At 37.7% G+C, this 22,232-nt stretch overlaps 1 long non-coding RNA gene across 1 annotated transcript in view; it reads left to right on the plus strand.

Moving 5' to 3' along the window:
* LOC125964401 (uncharacterized) overlaps positions 1-22,232 on the plus strand; it is a 315,305-nt gene that overhangs the window by 229,156 nt on the left and 63,917 nt on the right. Inside the window, exon 2 of the long non-coding RNA XR_007477391.1 lies at positions 667-831. This is a non-coding gene — a long non-coding RNA (uncharacterized LOC125964401). The remainder of the gene's footprint in view (positions 1-666; positions 832-22,232) is intronic.

Below are 22,232 nucleotides of genomic sequence, written 5' to 3' on the forward strand. Positions count from 1 at the left end.
TTCAGTATTCTTAAGTTGAACTTTCTGTTCTGAATTTAAAATAAAATTGTGTTTGAAGCTGTCAGAAAATGGTACATTTTAATGTAAATATATCTTGAAGTTGTTTTTAAAGCCTTGGCTAAGTCTTTAAATTAGGCATATAGAATGACTTATAATCCTAAAAATTTAAACATTTCTATTACATCAAATAGAGAGTGACTGGGACTATACTTGCAATTACTGTAGAAATTTGTTTTGAATAATAACATGTGCCTAAGAAAAAATGTAGAAAAGTTTATCAAGGGCCTTTTGAGGAGGTGTCCTGAATCTGTCCCTCCCAGTGATTCAGGCCGCCATCCAACAATGCACTTTTTTTATGGTGACTTGGCATCCACTGAGCACCAGCAGGAGAGTCATCCCTGAACACTAAGAATGCCACCTTAAGGTCTCTGTGACCTGTACTTTGAGGTCTCAAAAATGTAAAAGCCAGTTTAAAAATACTTTTAAAAAGTTTTTAAAAGTTTAAAGCAAGTCTAATATGTTTCTTCTCATTTAAAGGCTTTATGTATTAAAAGCTAATCATTCCATAAAACGTATACTGCTGGTGTCAAAGTAACATTACAATTTCAATAAACTCTCCCATAATATTACAATATGACATATTATTTCTCTCTCTCTCTTTTAAAGAAAACCCTGGTGGTTCCATTATTTTAAAAGGAAATACTGGTGAATGAATGATGAAAGGAATTTTCAAATACCACAGTGACTTCAAAAATTTTGGTGATGGATTTGAGATGGTTAAAATATAATTAAAAAAGAATTATCAGACGGTGTGCCAACAACTGCTTGGTGGTGAGTAGACATTATCAAAGACGGATAAAATTGCAATGTAAGTGATGATTGATTAGTGTGGAAAAGCGTAATTTCTTTCATCTTTTTGGTTTTTGTGATAAACAATTTCTAGTTATCAAAGTATAAGGAATGTTTTGGGACTTATATTGGATGTGACATCAGCAATTAGCTGAGCCTCTAATTTCTCAGTTGACATAAATGAGGTCCAGGAAAATATGGTGACTTCCCCAAGGTCACACAGGTAGTTAGAGACATGATTAACAACCAGGATATCTGACTTTCCCTTTCAGTGTTATTTTTCTAGGACCTGTCTGCCTCTTAAAGATGTTTCTGCAGACTCAAAACACTGTGGGTGAGACAGGTTGATGTAGGCACAGGTAGGAATCAAGCCAGGCGTGAGACAGAAGGGACTAACAAAGTCCTCAGGAAATGTGACAGTACTTGCCCTCTTTGAAAGCATTAGGTTTCAAATATTTAAAGCATTATGCTGTTCAACTAAAATATGCCTACAGGCCAGCCAGTTGCCTTTCTGTTACTCCGGGGGTTTCATTTTTTAGCTGCTTAGATATATTCAGTATCTAAAATGGGTTCATATAGATGTGTTTATAAACAGTAATACAATTTCAATTAGAGGTTAGAAATTTTTTTTGCTGTGGAATACATTGTAAATAAAAGGTTTTATAAAGAGCGCTGAGTAGATGACAGTGTACCCATCACTGATAGGATTTCTTTCTTTCTTTGATAGCTTTGGAGGCATTTTAGGAAGTCTGTTTAATCCATCCAGTCAATCAGGAGTCTCAGGAGTTGATCCCTTTGCTGTAGGGCTGTGTGGTACCTTGCCAAGATGGAAAACTTCCTGTTTTTCAGTGTTATAAAAAACAAAGCTTTAATGGTTGAGAACCTGCCTACAGAAAGTAAATAATGGCTCTGCATATGTTTTGCTAGCTACTTTTATAAATTGAATTTCCTGTGCAATACAAATACCTTAAGAGTCCAGAGTCCAATAATCAAAACCAACCCTCAATATATTTAACCCTCATGTCAAAACTTTAGAATGTTTAAATCTATTTTCACTATGAGACATGTCCTTATTATAACATATAACCTCTGTGTTGATGCAAATTCCAAATATTTTTTCACCAGTGCTTTTATTCCAGAATAAGCAAAAAGGAAGAGAGAGGTACGATGATAAATGTTTTGTGAGTTTATTGACTTTTTTTTTTAACATCTTTATTGGAGTATAATTGCTTTACAATGGTGTGTTAGTTTCTGCTTTATAACAAAGTGAATCAGTTATACATACACATATATCCCCATATCTCTTCCCTCTTGCATCTCCCTCCCACCCTCCCTACCCCATCCCTCTAGGTGGTCACAAAGCACCGAGCTGATCTCCCTGTGTTATGCAGCTGCTTCCCACTAGCTATCTATTTTACGTTTGGTATTATATATGTCTGTGCCACTCTCTCACTTTCTCCCAGCTTACCCTTCCCCCTCCCGGTGTCCTCAAGTCCATTCTCTAGTAGGTCTGCATCTCTATTCCTGTCTTGCCCCTAGGTTCTTCATGACCATTTTTTTTTGATTCCATATATATGCGTTAGCATACGGTATTTGTTTTTCTCTTTCTGACTTACTTCACTCTGTATGACAGACTCTAGATCCATCCACCTCAGTTTATTGACATGTATTATTTACTTATGTACAAGACTTTGGAGATGTAAAGCAGTATGTTAAAGGAGTTAAAGAGTGGACTCTTGGTTGGGGAGATGACATGAACTCACAGAAAAAAATAGCAATAGATGCTCATGAATCAGAAGTGTCAAATGTGTGCCATGGTGTTATGGGTATTAACACAATTGAAAGAATACTTCATCCTGGCAAAAGCTAGGAAGGTTTTAGATAGGGGGAACAACTAGGGGTAAGAGGGGAAAAGGTACCTTCAAAGGCATAACCATGGGAAGCCATTTGAGGTGTCAGGGATATGGGACAACCTCTCTTTATCCAAAGTCTAATGAACCACTAAGGACATTGTGTAAGAAAGGCAAACACATTTTGGGAATCTACAATGTGCCTGGGAACTTTTCAAACATTCTTTCACTTGAAATTAACTCCAAAGTAAGTATTAAGGACATACTCATCTTACTGATTCAGGAAACTGAGTGAGGCCCAAGGGAGGTGAAAAGATTTGTCTTGGAGTTTCTGGGTGCAAGGCTAGTACTCTTTGCATGGAATTACAAAGAACACTGTCTTTCTTTGTGGGACATCCAGCTGGAAATGTAGGACCCTTTGTTTTGATTGTCTCCTAGTCACAATGGTGGTGGTGAGGGATTCCCACCCTAGTGTTATGGGGATGGCTGAGCACACCACACTCAACACGAGACACTGACAGCAGTTTATTAATCACATAAACTCCCAGCCTGGGGGAGGAAGACATCCGACACCACCCAAGGCTACACAGGGCTTGCACTCAGGAAGAGTGAACAAAACAAGCAAGGGCTGTGGGAAGCAGGCTCTGTAGCAGTAAAAATGTGATGTTCCCCTGGTTGCTGTGGGAAGCTATGATTGGCTACTTTCAATAATTCCGAGGGCTGGCAGGGAAGTGAAACCTGCTATTCAGGGATAAGCAGGAACTATTTTTGGTACATCTGATAAGGAGTGTTCAGCTAGGCGACATTATACACAAGAGCAGAGTTGGGAGAGGAATTTGAGGTTAGGCCGTTTTGAGACTTTCCTGGTTGCGGATGTCAAGGCAGCACATAATACTAGTTGAAGGCCTTTTATCACACCCTTATGATACTGTCAGCTCTTTTATCTTTCTAAGTTTTTCGTATTCTTCAAACAGAAGTGTTTTTTTTTTGTTTTGTGAGGGTAGGAACTCCTCACTATTCCTATGTGTGTTAGACTCCTTTTATATTCCTGGCACTTATTCTCTTCTTATCATTGTCTTGCTTATTTGCAGATGCTTTTTTCTTATTGGCTACCCCCAAAGAAGGTAAGCTCTGTAAAGGCAAGGGACCTTTTTTTTTTTGTTTTTGGTGCTACGCGGGCCTCTCACCGCAGTGGCCTCTCCCATTGCGGAGCACAGGCTCTGGACGCGCAGGCCCAGCGGCCATGGCTCACAGCCTAGCCGCTCCACGGCATGTGGGATCCTCCTGGACAGGGGCACGAACCCATGTTCCCTGCATCGGCAGGTGGACTCTCAACCACTGCACCACCAGGGAAGCCCGGCAAGGGGCCTTTTTAATCATCGTATTTATTGCTGTGTTCCCGTGCCTATGACAGTCTCTGGCATATAATGAATGCTCAATAAATTTTGTCAAAGAGAACAAATAAGTATAGTTATAAATTATAGACCTGAAGATATTTTTATTTGGTGCTGAGCCTTTCCTCAGTCAGATTAGTACACCAAAAATGTATCAAGGGCCTTTTCTGTACCAGCTTCTGTTTTTAGAATAAGTTTCTACCATCAAATAACTAATATTCTGCAGAAGGAGACAAATTAATAAAAATACAGCTGTAACTTGATGACAATATCTATGAAACAAAAGAGCAGAGGGGTTTGAGGCCTTAAGATGAAATTGTTCTTGAATAATCAGAAAGGAAGCCACAACTGTTTTTTCAATCCAGATAAAGGAACCCCCCAACTTATTTTAGCTACATATTCCCATTTTCTGTACTTCTTAAAGACAGGGAATATCAACAAAGATATATCTTAAGTCTTTCATGATGGAATTTAGGATGAAGGATAAATTCCAAAATTTAGTTTCTTTTTAGCTCTTATATGAGTTTTGTCTACATACTAAATGTTGTAGGAAATGAAACAATTAAAAAAATGAGATGTGTGTCTAACATATGTAGATACTGTTTGCTACCTGCTTCATTTATAACTGTCAGATAGATTTACTGGTCATTCAGAATGGGTCTTACGGGGTAGGTGGCTTGCTAAGTGCCTCCCTCCATCCCACAGAGTTAAAAATATTTTCCCCATCTGTCTCTGTGCACTTTCCAGAGGTCTGTGTTTACAAATAGATTGTGGAGTCTGAGATCCTGTTCAGTATAATTCCAGTTCCTTTATGGCCCTTTTTATACCCTTTAGCAATACAGACTAGTATAGAACCATCACCAAAAGGTGGGTTTATGTTCTCATATGCATCCCTGGTTTCCCCTGTTTGAACATTTAAGCAGGAAATTTATAGGATTTAAGTCAAAGTGCCCTATTGGGAGTCTTAACAGTCTTCATAGTGTGATAGAAACATATTGTGACTGTGTTCCTTCTGTTTGAAGGCGATCTGGGGATTTTACTGTTTTATAAATTAAAGAAATGGATCGATATCATAAATTTACCCTGGAATTCAGTAAAGGTGAGAGTGTGCTACAAAGGAGACAGCCAATATAAAAGAGGGTTTTATATTAATCTGAAATATAGGTTGTCTATTTTTTTCCCTGAGTTATAAATACATGGAATAGGTTGGTACCAACTTCATTAACATTTATTGGGGGAGGAAATATGTTCCTAATTGGATATGAATCCATTAACTTTGCAAGTTTTAAGCGTGGCATTTAGGAGTGGCATATATGTTTAAAATCCTTTAAAACAGTGAGTGATACAAAGGATAGGAAGATTTGGTTTATTCTCCTGTATTTGAGATCCGTTTTTCTTTAGACTGAGATTTTGTTGTTATGGCCTTTAGGTAAGAAGGAAGTCATGCAGGTAAACCAGAGAGCGGGCAGTTGGGGGGAAAAGACTTTGAAGCCATGAAATCAATCGATCCTATACTTCTCAAAGAATGATATATTCCTGATTTTTTTCTTTAATACTCTTTTACATGTCATGAGTCAAAATCTGAGATGTGATTTTACCACTGTCATTCTCTGTGTGGTTCTCTTTCCCTTCCTGATCACCGCCTCTTTCTTTCTCTTATTATTATTAGTTTTTAATCATGTACTCTAGTGACTGCTAATGCATAGGAACTACTTCTGAGATTATCAAACTAAACTTCTTAAAACTTTAGTTTTTTGCTTTTGTTTTTCACACATAAAATAACGATTAATTCCTAATTTCTTTATAGATGGCTGCTTTCATCAAAGCTTCTTACATATAAATTATTTCTACTATTCATTTTTTGTATATTCTTCTTTTGAAACCAAAATTAAATGGTTGGTTTTCCCTTCAGGGTTAATTTTGGGGCTACGTGATTTTGGCCTCCACAATTATTCTTTTATGCCCTCTAATGGCAGCCTGAGGAAACTCCTATTGGACACAATTTCAAGAAAATAAACTTACAAAAAAAAAAAAAAAACCCAAGAAATCACTCAAAGATTTTAATATAAATAACTTTCACACACCAAGCATTCTTGCTGTGGGAAAAACCATATGTTCATTTGCTAAACTTGGGAAATAGGTCTTCTGGTTGATTAGCCGTAGTTTTTAAGGAATTTCTTTATTTGGATGATTATTTTTAAAACTCTATTTCTAATTGCAGTTAAAATTCTTATGTGATTCTATTAGGGTAATAGATATTTTTCCAAAGTGTTTATTTGCTTTGAAATTAGTAAATATATAGGCATGCATATTCATACATAGATAGCTACACCATCTTTAAAATTGGCTTTGTATTTATTATTAGGTATGAATGGGGATGAGGAATGGGAAAATTCAAACTTGTTTCTTTGGAGGCTTCTGGCATTACCTTCAATGGTGCTACAGAATAAATCTGGACTATGGTACTAAAATCCCATCTCTTTTTTTTTTTTACTGTTGTAGCCCTATATGTTTAGAGAATGCCTGATGAAGTTGGCCTGAGTCTCAAACATCATGAGTGGCCCTCACAGGAGATTCACTTTCAAGGTTAAAACCTAAAGGAAGGGCTTCCCTGGTGGCGCAGTGGTTGAGAGTCCGCCTGCCGATGCAGGGGACATGGGTTCGTGCCCCGGTCCGGGAAGATCCCACATGCCGCGGAGCGGCTGGACCCGTGAGCCATGGCTGCTGAGCCTGCGCGTCCAGAGCCTGTGCTCCGCGACGCGAGAAGCCACAGCAGTGAGAGGCCCGCGTACCGCAAAAAAAAAAAAAAAAAAAAAAAAAAAAAAACCTAAAGGAAAACATTTTCCACATCTTAAAAATGTGCTTATATCAACTGGTTCCAGCTATGCATTACAAGCAGGTTTCCTAAAACATTAATTTCTCTTTTGCTCCTCATTTTTGCTGTTCTCGTCATCTTGCTTTCTTCACAGCTCAAGACTTTGGCCTTAGATCCTATTGGAGTTGTTCTGCTTCAGTACCATTCTAGAAATGTAGCTTTTACTCTTCATGATAGCAGGAAACAGCACGGAGGCATCTACTGGTTGGAAAATAATCTTTTCCCCTCTGCAGGTCTTGCTCTATGAGTCTTCGTTGGTTGCACCAAAAGAATTACACTCTATTCTCAAAATGCTGTTAGAAGTTTTTCTTGCCTATAGTGTTAACTTGAAATAATACTTATAAGCATCGATATAACTAGATATCATTAAGTACATACTCTAAAAAAGATAAATTCATAAAATTCTCTCCTTATAAAATTTAAAAGTTCCTGTGATATGATATTATACCAAATATTGGAGTATTCTCTAGAATTAAGTATAGATATAAAATAGGCTGAACTGGCAAAAGTTCTTCGAGCCAAGGACTATAATGCTAATTTTAACAGCTTCTGTTCATTGAACACCTGCAATGTGCCAGGCTCTACACAGCTCACCTCTAGTCTTTACCTCAATTCTACAACAAAGAAGTCACTGTTCTCATTTGACTCATGAGAAAACCGAGGCTCAAAGAGTTGGAATGACTTGTTCAGGGTCACAGCGATGTAAAGAGGCAGAACTGGGTTTCTGACTCCAATGGGATCTTAGTGCAAAGGTTGTAGAAGGGGCCAGAATAGAGATTTGAGTTTTCATTTTCTTCCTACTGAGCTTCATGGCTTTTGAATGATCTTCATCTTCAGCTTTAAATGTGTACTTGTATTTGGGATAAAAGACAAGTGTTGCAATAGAGTTTAGCGAATCAGTGCTTCCCTGTTTGACCGGGGTTCAAATTTGAGCTAGGCTACTTCCTAAGAGTGAGACATCCAGTGAATTAAGTAATCTCTTTCCATCTATTGAAAAAGATAATAGCAAAACTAAACTATAGACATACAGTGTCAGGAAAGTTAACTCTGGGGAGGACCAAGAGGGTGGTTATTGAAAGGGGCCCAAGGGTGGCTTCTGGGGTGCCATTGGCGTTCTAATTGATGGCCTGGGTCATGAGATGTAATGATTCATTGATCTGTTCATTTCAGTTGTAAAAAAAAAAAACATATAATAATAGTAACCATTTCAATAGGATTAAGATATACTGCCTAGTGCATACAAATTCTTTATAAATAACAACTGTTATTTTTGTTGATTTTTTGAATTCTGTTGTCTTATTTTAAGAATTATTCAGCTTTTTTTTTTGTTTGTTTTTTGCGGTACGCGGGCCTCTCACTGTTGTGGCCTCTCCCGTTGCGGAGCACAGGCTCCGGACGCGCAGGCTCAGCGGCCATGGCTCACAGGCCCAGCCGCTCCGCGGCATGGGGGATCTTCCCGGACCGGGGCACAAACCCGTGTCCCCTGCGTCGGCAGGCGGACTCTCAACCACTGTGCCACCAGGGAAGCCCAAGAATTATTCAGCTTTAAAAGCAGGGAATAAAAAATGCATGCTGTATATGAATATGAATATCTAGATAACTCTTTCTAGCTGTAGTCCATTGCCATATGGCAACATTTTATTCTATTTCACCATTGAATAAGTGAAAACACAAAAACAGGTTTTGTTCTATGTTAAGAAATGAAACCCAAGGTTCTTATTTTGATTTATGACATTTAGTTAATTACTATTATTTTCAAATGTAAAATTCCAATAAACTACTGCTCACCTAACAATATTTATTTAATGCAACTGAATTTCTTGCCCTAAAATGGAGTTTCTTCACCAGCAAGTCTAAGGTTTTGTGCTGATGTGAAACATAGGGAGAGAAGGAAGTGATTGCTGAAACTGGGGAGAGAAACCCTGACTGAGGAAGATGAAGGGGCCCTAGGCACTGTGCTGAGCACTTTAAATGTACCATCTTTTTAGAAACGACAATTCCTGTTAGGTAGGTAGGATTTTCTATCATCCCATTTTACAGATGAGAATCGGAGATTTAAGAGTAGCTAAATAACTTGTCTGTCACACAGCTAATAAAAGACACAGCTAGATGTCTACCACCAGAGTCTCCCCATGTCCTTCTTACTGCCTCATCAAGGCTTTTCCATTTTAAAAGTAACCACTCACAACCAGCATGACATAGAGGGGACACAGAATACTGCTTAAAAAAGGCTTATTGGAATCAACAAAGGAAGAATACCGGAAATTAAACTTTCTAATATTTGGAACACAGTTAAGCTCCTTTCCAAACACTTGGCTCCTGAAGAATCATTCCTTTGAAAGAACTGTCCTATTAACAATCATTCAGTGACAGAGAATTAACAAACTGCATGGTGAATTATTCTCTTTTTGCTGGATCCTGGGGGTACCCAGAATGATAATGCTATTATTTTAAGTAGGCTTTCATGTTGCTTATGGTAGGTTACCATATTATTCTCCCCACAATTTGAATTAATTACATTTTCTTCATTTTATGTCTGAAAAGAGAAGTAATGGATAGCTTACTGCCATCCCTTCTAAGTATGCAGCCATCTTATTGATTCTTCCTGGAGGAACTTGCTGACTTCAATAGATGATATAAGAATAAAGGAATTTAGCTGTTCATATTCCTCAAGGGCAGAGGGGGGGTATATGTCTTCTTTATCCAAGAGCCATGCAGACCTCTACACATTTTTCATAATGCATCTGGTTTCTCTATTTCAGACATTCTCTTATCTCCAAATACCTTGTAGCACTTCCCCATTGGGGCTGCAGTTGGCTGCCTCAGCAAGTTAACTGTAAAACTTAAAACTTTTATGTTTAATAGTATGAGGACACTTGGGTCTTTCTCTTAAGTGATGAATATGATAAAACATGGCATTTTGTTAATTTCTGGTATTCTAATGGTTTGTTGATTAGAATAGAAAATAAGTCTTAAAAATAAAAAAGCCCAGATTTTAGGATATAAGCTTTTACCTTTCATTTGAAACTTAAAGAATGAGCTCATTGATATTTTACACTGGGTTTTAGAAACATCATTATTAGCTGGGTGGGGTGGGAGTGGGGGAGCTTAATTAATCAGAGCAGAAAAAAAAGAACAATGAACATGGAGTTAGAAGTGCTAGTTTCCAGTCCTGGTTCTGCCATTTCATAGCTTTGGGAAGTTACTTGCCCCTCCAAGTCTTAGCTTCATTTATAAAATAGCACAAATATTACCTACTTTCTTATCTCACAGGTTTTGTGATAGTCACATGAAGTAGTATGTGAAAACACTTCATAAATCACAGTTCTATAAAAGTATAAAGTATATTTTTTCTGATAACCATATACATATACCTGATTTTAGAAATCCCAGTAGCTTTATTATTCCTAGTTAGAAAGAAGAGTTTACAAAGGTGCACCAAACCCCAGTTAAATGAGTAGCATGGTGCTGAATACTGAGGAGAGTTTCTCAATTTCCATGTTTTGAGTAACCTTCATGTTTTGACCTAGCCTTCAGGCAGGTCCTAGGTAGCCAGAAACCTGGCCCTGAGCAACCACATACATTTACTCAAGTGTGCTGTGCACATTCTATAATTTTCTGTGTATACTATGATGTGAGAAAGTTGGGAGGCCCTAACAGGATGATTAAAAACCAAAGCATCCAAAAACAACAGAATACACTTTCTTCTCAAGTGCTCATGGAACATTCTCCAGGATAGACCATATCTTGGGTCACAAATCAAGCCTTGGTAAATTTAAGAAAATTGAAATTGTATCAAGTATCTTTTCCAACCACAACGTTATGAGACTAGATATCAATTACAGGAAAAAAATCTGTAAAAAATACAAATACATGGAGGCTAAACAGTACACTACTTAATAACCAAGAGATCACTGAAGAAATCAAAGAGGAAATCAAAAAATACCGAGAAACAAATGACAATGGAGACATGATGACCCAAAACCTATGGGATGAAGCAAAAGCAGTTCTAAGAGGGAAGTTTAGAGCAATACAATCCTACCTCAAGAAAAAGGAAACATCTCAAATAAACAGCCTAACCTTACATCTAAAGCAATTAGAGAAAGAAGAACAAAAAAACACCAAAGTTAGCAGAAGGAAAGAAATCATAAAGATCAGATCAGAAATCAATGAAAAAGAAATGAACAATAGCAAAGATCAATAAAACTAAAAGGTTGTTCTTTGAGAAGATAAACAAAATTGATAAACCATTAGCCAGACTCATCAAGAAAAAAAAGGAGAAGACTCAGATCAATAGAATTAGAAATGAAAAAGGAGAAATAACAACTGACACTGCAGAAATACAAAGGATCATGAGAGATTACTACAAGCAACTACATGACAATAAAATGGACAACCTGGAAGAAATGGACACATTCTTAGAAAAGTACAACCTTCTGAGACTAAACCAGGAAGAAATAGAAAATATGAACAGACCAATCACAAGCACTGAAATTGAGACTGTGATTAAAAACCTTCCAACAAACAAAAGCCCAGGACCAGATGGCTTCACAAGTGAATTTTATCAAACATTTAGAGAAGAGCTAACACCTATCCTTCTCAAACTCTTCCAAAATATAGCAGAGGGAGGAACACTCCCTAACTCATTCTATGAGGCCACCATCACCCTGATACCAAAGCCAGAAAAAGATGTCACAAAGAATGGAAACTACAGGCCAATATCACTGATGAACATAGATGCAAAAATCCTCAACAAAATACTAGCAAACAGAATCCAAAGCACATTAAAAGGATCATACACCATGATCAAGTGGGGTTTATCCCAGGAATGCAAGGATTCTTCAATATATGCAAATCAATCAATGTGTGATACATCATATTAACAAAGTGAAGGATAAAAACCATATGATCATCTCAATAGATGCAGAAAAAGCTTTTGACAAAATTCAACACCCATTTATGATAAAAACTCTCCAGAAAGTAGGCATAGAGGGAACTCATGTCAACATAAAAAAGGCCATATATGACAAACCCACATCCAACATCATTCTCAGTGGTGAAAAACTGAAACCATTTCCACTAAGATCAGGAACAAGACAAACCTGCCCACTCTCACCACTGTTATTCAACACAGTTTTGAAAGTTTTAGCCACAGCTATCAGAGAAGAAAAAGAAATAAAGGGAATCCAAATCGTAAAAGAAGAAGTAAAGCTGTCACTGTTCACAGATGACATGATACTATACACAGAGAATCCTAAAAACTCTACCAGAAAACTACTAGAACTAATCAATGAATTTGGTAAAGTAACAGGATACAAAATTAATGCACAGAAATCTCTGGCATTCTTATACACTAATGATTAAAAATCTGAAAGAAAAATTAAGGAAACACTCCCATTTACCATTGCAACAAAAAGAATAAAATACTTAGGAAAAAACCTACCTAAGGAGACAAAAGACCTGTATGTAGAAAACTGTAAGACACTGATGAAAGAAATTAGATGATACAAACAGATGGAGAGATATACTATGTTCTTGGATTGGAAGAATCAACAGTGTGAAAATGACTATTCTACCCAAAGCAATCTGCAGATTCAATGCAATCCCTATCAAACTACCAATGGCATTTTTCACAGAACTAGAACAAAAAAATTCACAATTTGTATGGAAACACATAAGACCCCGAATAGCCATAGCAAGCTTGAGAAAGAAAAACGGAGCTGGAGTAATCAGACTCCCTGACTTCAGACTATACTACAAAGCTACAGTAATCAAGACAGTATGGTACTGGCACAAAAACAGAAATATAGATCAATGGAACAGGATAGAAAGCCCAGAGATAAACCCACGCACATATGGTCACCTTATTTTTGATAAAGGAGGCAAGAATATTCAATGGAGAAAAGACAGCTTCTTCAATAAGTGGTGCTGGGAAAACTGGACAGCTACATGTAAAAGATTGAAATTAGAACACTCCCTAACACCATACACAAAAATAAACTCAAATTGGATTAAAGACCTAAATATAAGGCCAGACAGTATAAAACACTTAGAGGAAAACATAGGCAGAACACTCTATGACATAAGTCACAGCAAGATCCTTTTTGACCTACCTCCTAGAGAAATGGAAATAAAAACAAAAATAAACAAATGGGACCTAACAAAACTTCAAAGCTTTTGCACAGCAAAGGAAACCATAAACAAGATGAAAAGACAACCCTCAGAATGGGAGAAAATATTTCCAAATGAAGCAACTGACAAAGGGTTAATCTCCAAAATTTACAGGCAGCTCATGCAGCTCAATATCAAAAAAACAATCCAATCCAAAAACAGGCAGAAGACCTAGATAGACATTTCTCTGAAGAAGATATACAGAGTGCCAACAAACACATGAAAGAATTCTCAACATCACTAATCATTAGAGAAATACAAATCAAAACTATAATGAGGTATCACCTCACACCAGTCAGAATGGACATCATCAAAAAATCTGCAAACAATAAATGCTGGAGAAGTTGTGGAGAAAAGGGAACCCTCATACACTGTTGCTGGGAATGTAAATTGATACAGCCACTCTGGAGAACAGTATGGAGGTTCCTTAAGAAACTAAGAATAGAACTACCATACGACCCAGCAATCCCACTACTGGGCACATACCCTGAGAACACCATAATTCAAAAAGAGTCATGTACCACAATGCAGCTCTATTTACAATAGCCAGGGCATGGAAGCAACCTAAGTGTCCATTGACAGATGAATGGATAAAGAAGATGTGGCACATTTATACAATGGACTAGTACTCAGCCATAAAAAGAAACGAAACTGAGTTATTTGTAGTGAGGTGGATGGACCTAGAGTCTGTCATACAGAGTGAAGTCAGAAAGGGAAAAACAAATACTGTATGCTAACACATATATATGGAATCTTAAAAAAAAAATGGTTCTGAAGAACCTAGGGGCAGGATGGGAATAAAGATACAGCTGTAGAGAATAGACTTGAGGACACAGGGAGGGAGAAGGGTAAGCTGGGATGAAGTGAGAGAGTGTACTTATATACACTACCAAATGTAAAGTAGATAGTGGGAAGCAGCTGCGTAGCACAGGGAGATCAGCTCAGTGCTTTGTGACCACCTAGAGGGGTGGAATAGGGAGGGTGGGAGGGAGATGCAAGAGGGAGGAGATATGGGGATATATGTATATTTATAGCTGATTCACTTTGTAATAAAGCAGAAACTAACACACTATTGTAAAGCAATTATACTCCAATAAAGGTGTTAAAAAATAAATAAAAACCAAAGCACATATATCCCCTGTTTCTTTGAAAGTTATAGTCTGATGAGCAGCATAATAGACAGTTTAGATGGCTAAGAAGAATTACAAAGCACAGTATTGAGTTTAAAAAAGCTAAAGTACTGTTTGGATACCACTGTAATGGGGAATATGGGAATTAGTGGAATAAAATGAATTGCGATTCAGTTTCAAAGTAGGCCTTGGACAGGAATTACATAGAGAAGGAGATGTTTCATGGCCAGAGTTGGGGATAAGCTAAGAAAAGAGGCGGAAGGCAAGAAGATGGTGCTGATTATATTGCTGTTTTAAATGGACCAAGTTAGGCTGCCATGAGACATAAGGCTAAAGAGTTGCATTACGACCATTTGAATGACAGCTGTGACTGTTGTACTGAAGAGTTCGGATTTACCAGATGTATTAATTTCCTATTGCTGCTTGTAACAAATTTAGTGGCTTAAAACAATTCCTATATATTATAGTTTTGGAGGTCTGTAGTCTAAAAGGGGTTGACTGGACTGCATTACTTCTGGAGGCTCGAGGGGAGACTCCATTCTTTTGCTTTTTAAAGCTTCTAGGTGACACTTGCATTCCTGGACTCGTGATCCCTTCTGTGCATCCCTCAGGCCTCTGCTTCTGCCATCACACTGCTTTCTCACTGGCCATGACCCTCCTGTGTGATTACGTCGGGTCCACACAGATAATCCAGGACAAGCTCCCAATCCCCAAATCCATAAGTTAATCACTGCAAAGTTCCTTTGGCCATTTAAAGTAACATATTTACCGGTTCTGAGGAATAGGATGTGGACATCTTTGGGGGAAGGTATTATGTACCTTATCACACCGGCATAGTTAATGTGTAGTTATAGGTCTTGAATAGGATATGATTTTGTTTCTCATATATGATATATTTTTTTCTTTATAGCTGTGTGTGTGTGTATGTGGGTGTGATCACTCACGTGCATATGCCCAAGCCCAGGCAATGTTGTCTTCAAAGAAAAGTGTTTTACATCTGACCACATATACTATAAACTATGCGAATACTTGAATTGTTTGAATTGATTATATCGATTTTATTCTCCACTGTTGCCTAGTGAAGTGTCAGGCACATAATAGATTCACAACAATTCAATGAAGTAATATTGGGCAAGTAATTAGCTTCTCTATGGCAAGAAAAATAGTATTTATCTACCAGCTAGAATAAGTCCATTCTATCATATGGATGATTTAGATGGATTATTTCAGGGAATAAAAATCTGTGTAGACAGAAAAGATGGTGGATAGATGGCCATGACAGATGGAGCTCACCGTTATGTCCTCTGTCTCATACCTTATCACACCGTGATGTTATCGTTGATTTACTTGACAGCTTCACCCACCTAACCTGCAAGCAACTTAAATTAGCACTTCTTCCTCTTCCTCCTCTTTCCCCTTCTCCCCTTCATCCTTCTCCATCTTCCATCTCCGATGCCTAATATAATTCTTAGTCCACAGTAGATTCTTTATATATCTTCCCTATAGACCATCAACAACCAATTACAAAATACAGTGATGAAAAAAATCCCATTTATATTAGCAAAAACATCTGTGAATAAACTGTGTAACTAAAAATAAACTTTTATAGACTATAAAAGATGAAGAAGGGCTTCCCTGGTGGCGCAGTGATTGAGAGTCTGCCTGCCGATGCAGGGGACACAGGTTCGTGCCCCGGTCCGGGAAGATCCCACATGCCGCGGAGCGGCTGGGCCCGTGAGCCATGGCCGCTGAGCCTGCGCGTCCGGAGCCTGTGCTCCGCAACGGGAGAGGCCACAACAGTGAGAGGCCTGTGTACGGCAAAAAAAAAAAAAAAAAAGAAAAGAAAAAATGAAGAAATTCCTAGTTAAGAAGTTTCAATAAAATTAAGACTTGTCCTGACTAAATTAATATACAAATTTAAGGCATTTCCAAGCAAATTTTCAATGGGATTATTTTTATAATTTGACAGAAATGACTGAAAACTTTATATGAGAGAATAAAGATATGAAAGAACCAATTCTGCTTATAAAACTTAAGAGCGATACTTGTATTACCAGATACTAATAAGTAGTATAATGATATTAAACAAATATGGCTCTGGTACAATAGATGAAGATGGGACAGAAAGGAGACTGCTAAGACAAATGTGTGTGAGTATGTGTGATAATATGTTATAGATAGCGTTTCAAATTAGAAAGGCTAGATCATTCAGAAAATAGTTTTGTGTCAGCTGGCAATCATACAGGACAAAAATTAGGTCCCTATTTCCCACCATAACAAAAAAAGCAGATTATCATATTTTGGGTATTAAAATACACAAACTAGTGAATAATTAAATAAATCTCATAGTGGGAAAAACATTTATAAACAGGCTATCTTTACAGAAAAATCACATTGTAAGAGAGTAGTAGATTTGATTATGGAACAGAAAAGGCAAACGTGATTAATTTTTTTGCGGTACGCGGGCCTCTCACTGTTGTGGCCTCTCCGGTTGCGGAGCACAGGCTCCGGACGCACAGGCTCAGCGGCCATGGCTCACGGGCCCAGCCGCTCCGCGGCATGTGGGATCCTCCCGGACCGGGGCACAAACCCGTGTCCCCTGAATCGGCAGGCAGACTCTCAACCGCTGCGCCACCAGGGAAGCCCAAACATGATTAATTTGAGAGTATGTTTAGTTCAGGCATCCTAGCTTTTCTAGATAATAGAAGAGGACCTTGTAATTGTCAGCCCAGTTTAATCTGCCATCCCTTTTTCTTCTAGAGAAGTTGCATGTTTCTCATTAGAAAAAGTCAGTGGCATAATAAACTTGAGAGAGAGAGAGAGAACGCACTGAGAGCTGGGCAAGCACTTAAGTGGGAGAGGAGGAAAGAAGAGGGGAAGGTAGAGAGGAGAGGGGGGCGGGGAGGGGGAAAGGAGAGCTCAAGCTTAAAGATCTCGGCTATGGAGAATTATGTTTTGGAAGGTTTGTAGGAGGTGCCACTAAAGAAGCTGCGAAGTCTGAATTATATTTTTAGGCAGAAGAGCTGACTCCAGGGTATGACATATGGGTGACAATTCATCCAGAGCTGTATGCTTTAGTGCAGGGGTGCAGATCCCTCAGTATATGCATTATCTCAGGGTATAAGGAAGAGATGAGTATGGAAGCAAAGTGTCATCCTTAATATACCTCTTTTTACCTTCTCCACTATCCACGTGACCCAGTCTCCTAGCCACTCTATATTTGGGACGTTCCCTTTCACACAGCTCTTTTTTTTTTTTTTTTTTTGCGGTACATGGGCCTTTCATTTTTGTGGCCTCTCCCATTGCGGAGCACAGGCTCCGGACGCGCAGGCCCAGCGGCCATGGCTCACGGGCCCAGCCACTCCGCGGCATGTGGGATCTTCCCGGACCGGTGCACGAACCCGTGTCCCCTGCATCGGCAGGCGGACTCCCAACCACTGCGCCACCAGAGAAGCCCCCTCACACAGCTCTTGATATTCATTTCAAACACTTTTCATTTGCGTGAAAATGTTATGGTAGCATGAAATGACCTGCTCACAGATTCGCATTATTTTAGAGATGGCCCTACAGGTAAATTCTTCCTCTTAGGTAGAATGAACCACAGATGGAGCAAAGTGAGTCCTAGAGGGGCTTACTGAGCTAGTCAGTTCCCTGGAGTTTGCTATTTCTTTTAAAACTGTGTGAACATGATATACCAAATGAAATCCAAAGGCTGAAGTCTCATCTCAATGGAATCTGTGGTTTTAGACTCATGAAACTTATTTAGGTGAAACTTGGGTTTCCCACAGCTGTGCCTGAAACTTCCCATGGCAAGATCTTTACATGACTGCAGACAGCTTAGCGAACACATCTGCTTAATTTATTGCTATGGTCAGTTCTGTCAGCAGAGAAAAGAATTAAGATAAACCTATTAGACTATCGTTATATGACAATAAATCAAAACGGTCATTTTAAAGACTGATTTTTAAAACATAGATGGAATATAAATTGTGTGATGATGTCAAGTTTAAGAAACATTTAGAGGGAGGAATACTGAGAAAATACATTCTTTACAAAATGATTCCTTATTTATGGCCACTGCTAGAATAATAGCAGTACTATCCTACTGTGTCTCATATTTATAGAAAAATTTTACAAAGGATGTGACAGCAGAGAAGGGTGATAATCAAGTGATTGTTGAATAGAATTAGAGTTAAATCAGTGAGTTTAAGAATTCATAGTACTATTGTTTAATAGTGTATTAGAGATTTGTTTTAGTTGTAACACCTGATATAAAATGCCATTTTGATATGGGTTATTTCAATCTCTGGAACTAACAGATTAATTTTTAAAAACAAGCTTTAGTCTTAGACGTTTTACGATTGCTACATGATGTCACGGAATTGGATCTCTGAACAAGTCACCTCAACTCCATGAGCCTCATTTTTCGCTTTTATTAAATAAGGGTATGGACTAGTTCATCTGTGAGTTTCTTTTCACCTATAAACTTGAATAATTCCAATGGTCTTTGAGGACATAGAGCACATTGTATATCTTGGCTTGGCAGTAACCAACCAAGGAACACAAAGCAAAACAAGTTTCAGAGTTTCTGAAGACATTTATGGTGTGTGGTTCATTGAACACATATTGGTGGGATTCCTACTGCCGTAGTGCGCTTCTAAGGGACACCTTTTCCCCATATTTTAACATTTATGAAATTGGGATTAGTTTTACATGTGATGGCATGCCATAATTCCATCTTTATGAACATTTTTTCCTTATAGGTACATAAAACAGGGACTCAATATATTCTCTGTTGAGTCTTAAGGTTGCTGAAATTCAGAAAATGTCAGGTGACATGCTGTGTGCTGAGGATAGCTGGTCCCTGTATGGGTAAAGCTTCCATTCTAAACATATAACCACATGAAGAAGTGTTAAAACTGCAACAGTGTTACATGTGCTGTGAGATCACGTCACCACAGTGCCTCCTCATCTACCATCAGCCTCATTTCCACCAGCAGCCCTTCTACACTTGGAATGTTCCCTCCACGTCATAATCTCTTTGCTCAATTGTGTGTACTTCCAGACAACAGAATAATTTTAATATATTATTTCCAGAATAATTTTCTATACTGATGAGGTGCTCATGTGGCCTGAATGAGGAAAAAAATTGGGAGCGCTTTCTTTATAAGGATATTTGCCAATAATGGAATACCAATTTTCTGCCTCTGCCCCAAATTTAGTGTTCATTTCTTAGACCAAATTAATTGTCATGTGACCATTTAAAAATGTTCACGATTTATGCTATTCATTGTCTCAATCTATAAATAGTTATCACCCTATTACATTTTTATAATTTTTTATAAAATCATGATTTTGGCTTCAGGGTTTTTCACTGTGGACTTGTATCAGAAATGAAATGTGCTACATCAGGAGGATAGATGTAAAATTATACTTTTCCTTGGTAACCACAGCCAAAGCAAGTGTTCCATGCCAGTTACAGGTAGAGCCCCTCTGCCTGGCATAATCAAAATGTCTTTCTCTTGTTATTGAAAATGCTGGGAGAGGCAGGCTAGATGGATGTCAGGGAGATAAAAGAGGGTGGGGGAAGGAAAAGTATAGAAAAAGTGGCAGGTGAGTGGAGCAGTGGGCACTCAAACTTTGTACTTGGAATGGAGAAAAGAAAGAGATGGCCCTCAGGCTGAGCTATCAGTGTAGGGCCAAAGGCACTAGGCATGGTTGCCCATGTACATATCTGGTTTAGGTTTTATGTATAGAAGGAAAACATGACAGAAAATTTGCAAACAAAAATAATCTTGATTACTGTGCATTAATTCTTTTCCATCTGCCCACATATATTTTTCATAGCAGACAAATCATAAATATATTTCTGTATTTACTTTTCTGTTAAACTTTGCATCAGAAGCATTTTTTCCATTTGATTTCATAGTGTTCCAAATTTTAATGTTAATGGCTGCATCATTTATTCATTCAACAGATATATTTTGAGTGCCTACTATATATCAGTACTAGGGTTTGCTATTAGTACTGAATAAAGCAGACAGAATTTGCATAAAGTTTTATTAAGTGGAAGACTAGCTTAATTAACTATTCCCACATTAGGCATTTAGGTTGTTTCTAATTTCCCCATAAGGAAATCTCTTTCATATCTACCTTTCTTCTTCCTTCTTCCTCCCTCCCTCCCTCCCTCCCTCCCTTCCTTCCTTCCTTCCTTCTTCCTTTGTATTAATTCCTTAGGATAAATTACCAGATACAGAATTGCTTCTCAAATAGATGGACATTTTGGGGGGGTGATAAGTGGGATCTTAATTTACAGTTACATATTTTAGTGTTTTGACATCAAAATGATTATTTGCTCAAGCAAAATGATAAAAACTATGCCATTGTTTGGCTGGTAAGATTTAAAATGGAGGTACAGAGACATTTTATAACTATGTTTGGGATTTGTATAAATAATTTGTTTTAATTATTTATATTAACTATTGTGTTTAAGAGCTCCTAGTTAAAAATATAGCTTTAGTTCTTATAAAAGGAGTTAAAGGACGTGGGTTTAACTTGTGAATACCTAGAACTAATAAGATAAAAATGATCAAATGAGACTGTAACATGATTTTTAGAAATGCTACTTAACCAAAGTCAGTAGCATTATGGAAAGTGGAGAAATGTTCACTGCCTAAGAAACCTAAACTTTGAAGAAGCCCTGGAAGACATTCTCTTGGAACTAATCCTAATTTTACTAAGGGATGTAACAGATGATCTAAGAAGTCCTTTGTTTTCTGGGACACTATGATAAAGTGATAATTCGTTTTTCCATTGTGCTACATAGGGATTTAGAGGCATTACTCATACCCATCACCTGCTCATTGGTGAAAGATTAAAATCCTTATAAACATGCATGTGTATGTGAGCATCATACACTCCTTATAACTGCTTCTGATGTGAGTATCCCTCTCTGATATAACCACCTCCAAAGCTTTATGGACATTCTTTCTAGCCATTCCCATGGGGTCTGGGCATGAACATATCAGTTACCTATTTCAGCAGACAATAAAAATGAATAACTAGTTAATGCGACAGTTTAATTTTTAAACACATAAAATCAAATTTACCAATTAGGCCATTAGGAAAGGGCTGAAAACAGTAGATGCAGTTTTAAAAACAAAAGCTACTTAAATGTCAAAGAGACATTGATCATAGATTTTTGTGTAGTACTTCCCCTTTAACATGGTAAATTGGGTCTGTTTCATTCTTTATTCAAAACAGAAAAAAGGCTATGTATTTAACATTTCCAAATATAATTTTTATTTTGCTACAGTGATATGGGTTCCCGAACCATTAAGGTTTTTTTTTGTGTGTAGAATTTTAGTATTATCAGTGTTACAAGAGAGAGAAACTAAGATAGCAAATTTCAGCAGGGAAAAGTGCCTGCAGAAATATGCCATGTAAGACAGTATCAGAGATAAGTAGGCTAAACAGTAAAGAGAAATATAAAGCAGTATATTTCAAATGGTCTAATCTAGTATGGTTTATTTTATCTTTAACAATTTACTATCAAAAGTTGTATAATCAAACCCTTAAAATGGAAACTTACATATAGTCCTAATTTAACTTCATGACAAGAAGTTCTGATGTGAACCATTCAGAGATGTTGCATACGACTCCATAAATACAGGTGGGATATCATTAAATAGTGGGTAGATCTCAGCATGCTCCAGTATCTAGAACAAAACCTAGCGTTTGTACCCTGCTCTGTTTCTGAGAGTTCATTCACTACCTTCAGTCACTATTCATGAGAAGTCCATGTATGTCACTCTAGCTTTGTGAAAGCCTTGGTGGTATATTTATTGTGTGATTAGGAGGCTACTGTGTCGATAGGGGTGTAAAGATTAAAGTTAGATTTCTGAATGTAGAACACTGTTTAACTTGAAAGTATAAAAGTAGAACTACCTTTGTTGGTTATGTC

This window comes from Orcinus orca, chromosome 5 (genome assembly GCF_937001465.1).
Source record: "Orcinus orca chromosome 5, mOrcOrc1.1, whole genome shotgun sequence".
Lineage (NCBI taxonomy): Eukaryota > Metazoa > Chordata > Mammalia > Artiodactyla > Delphinidae > Orcinus > Orcinus orca.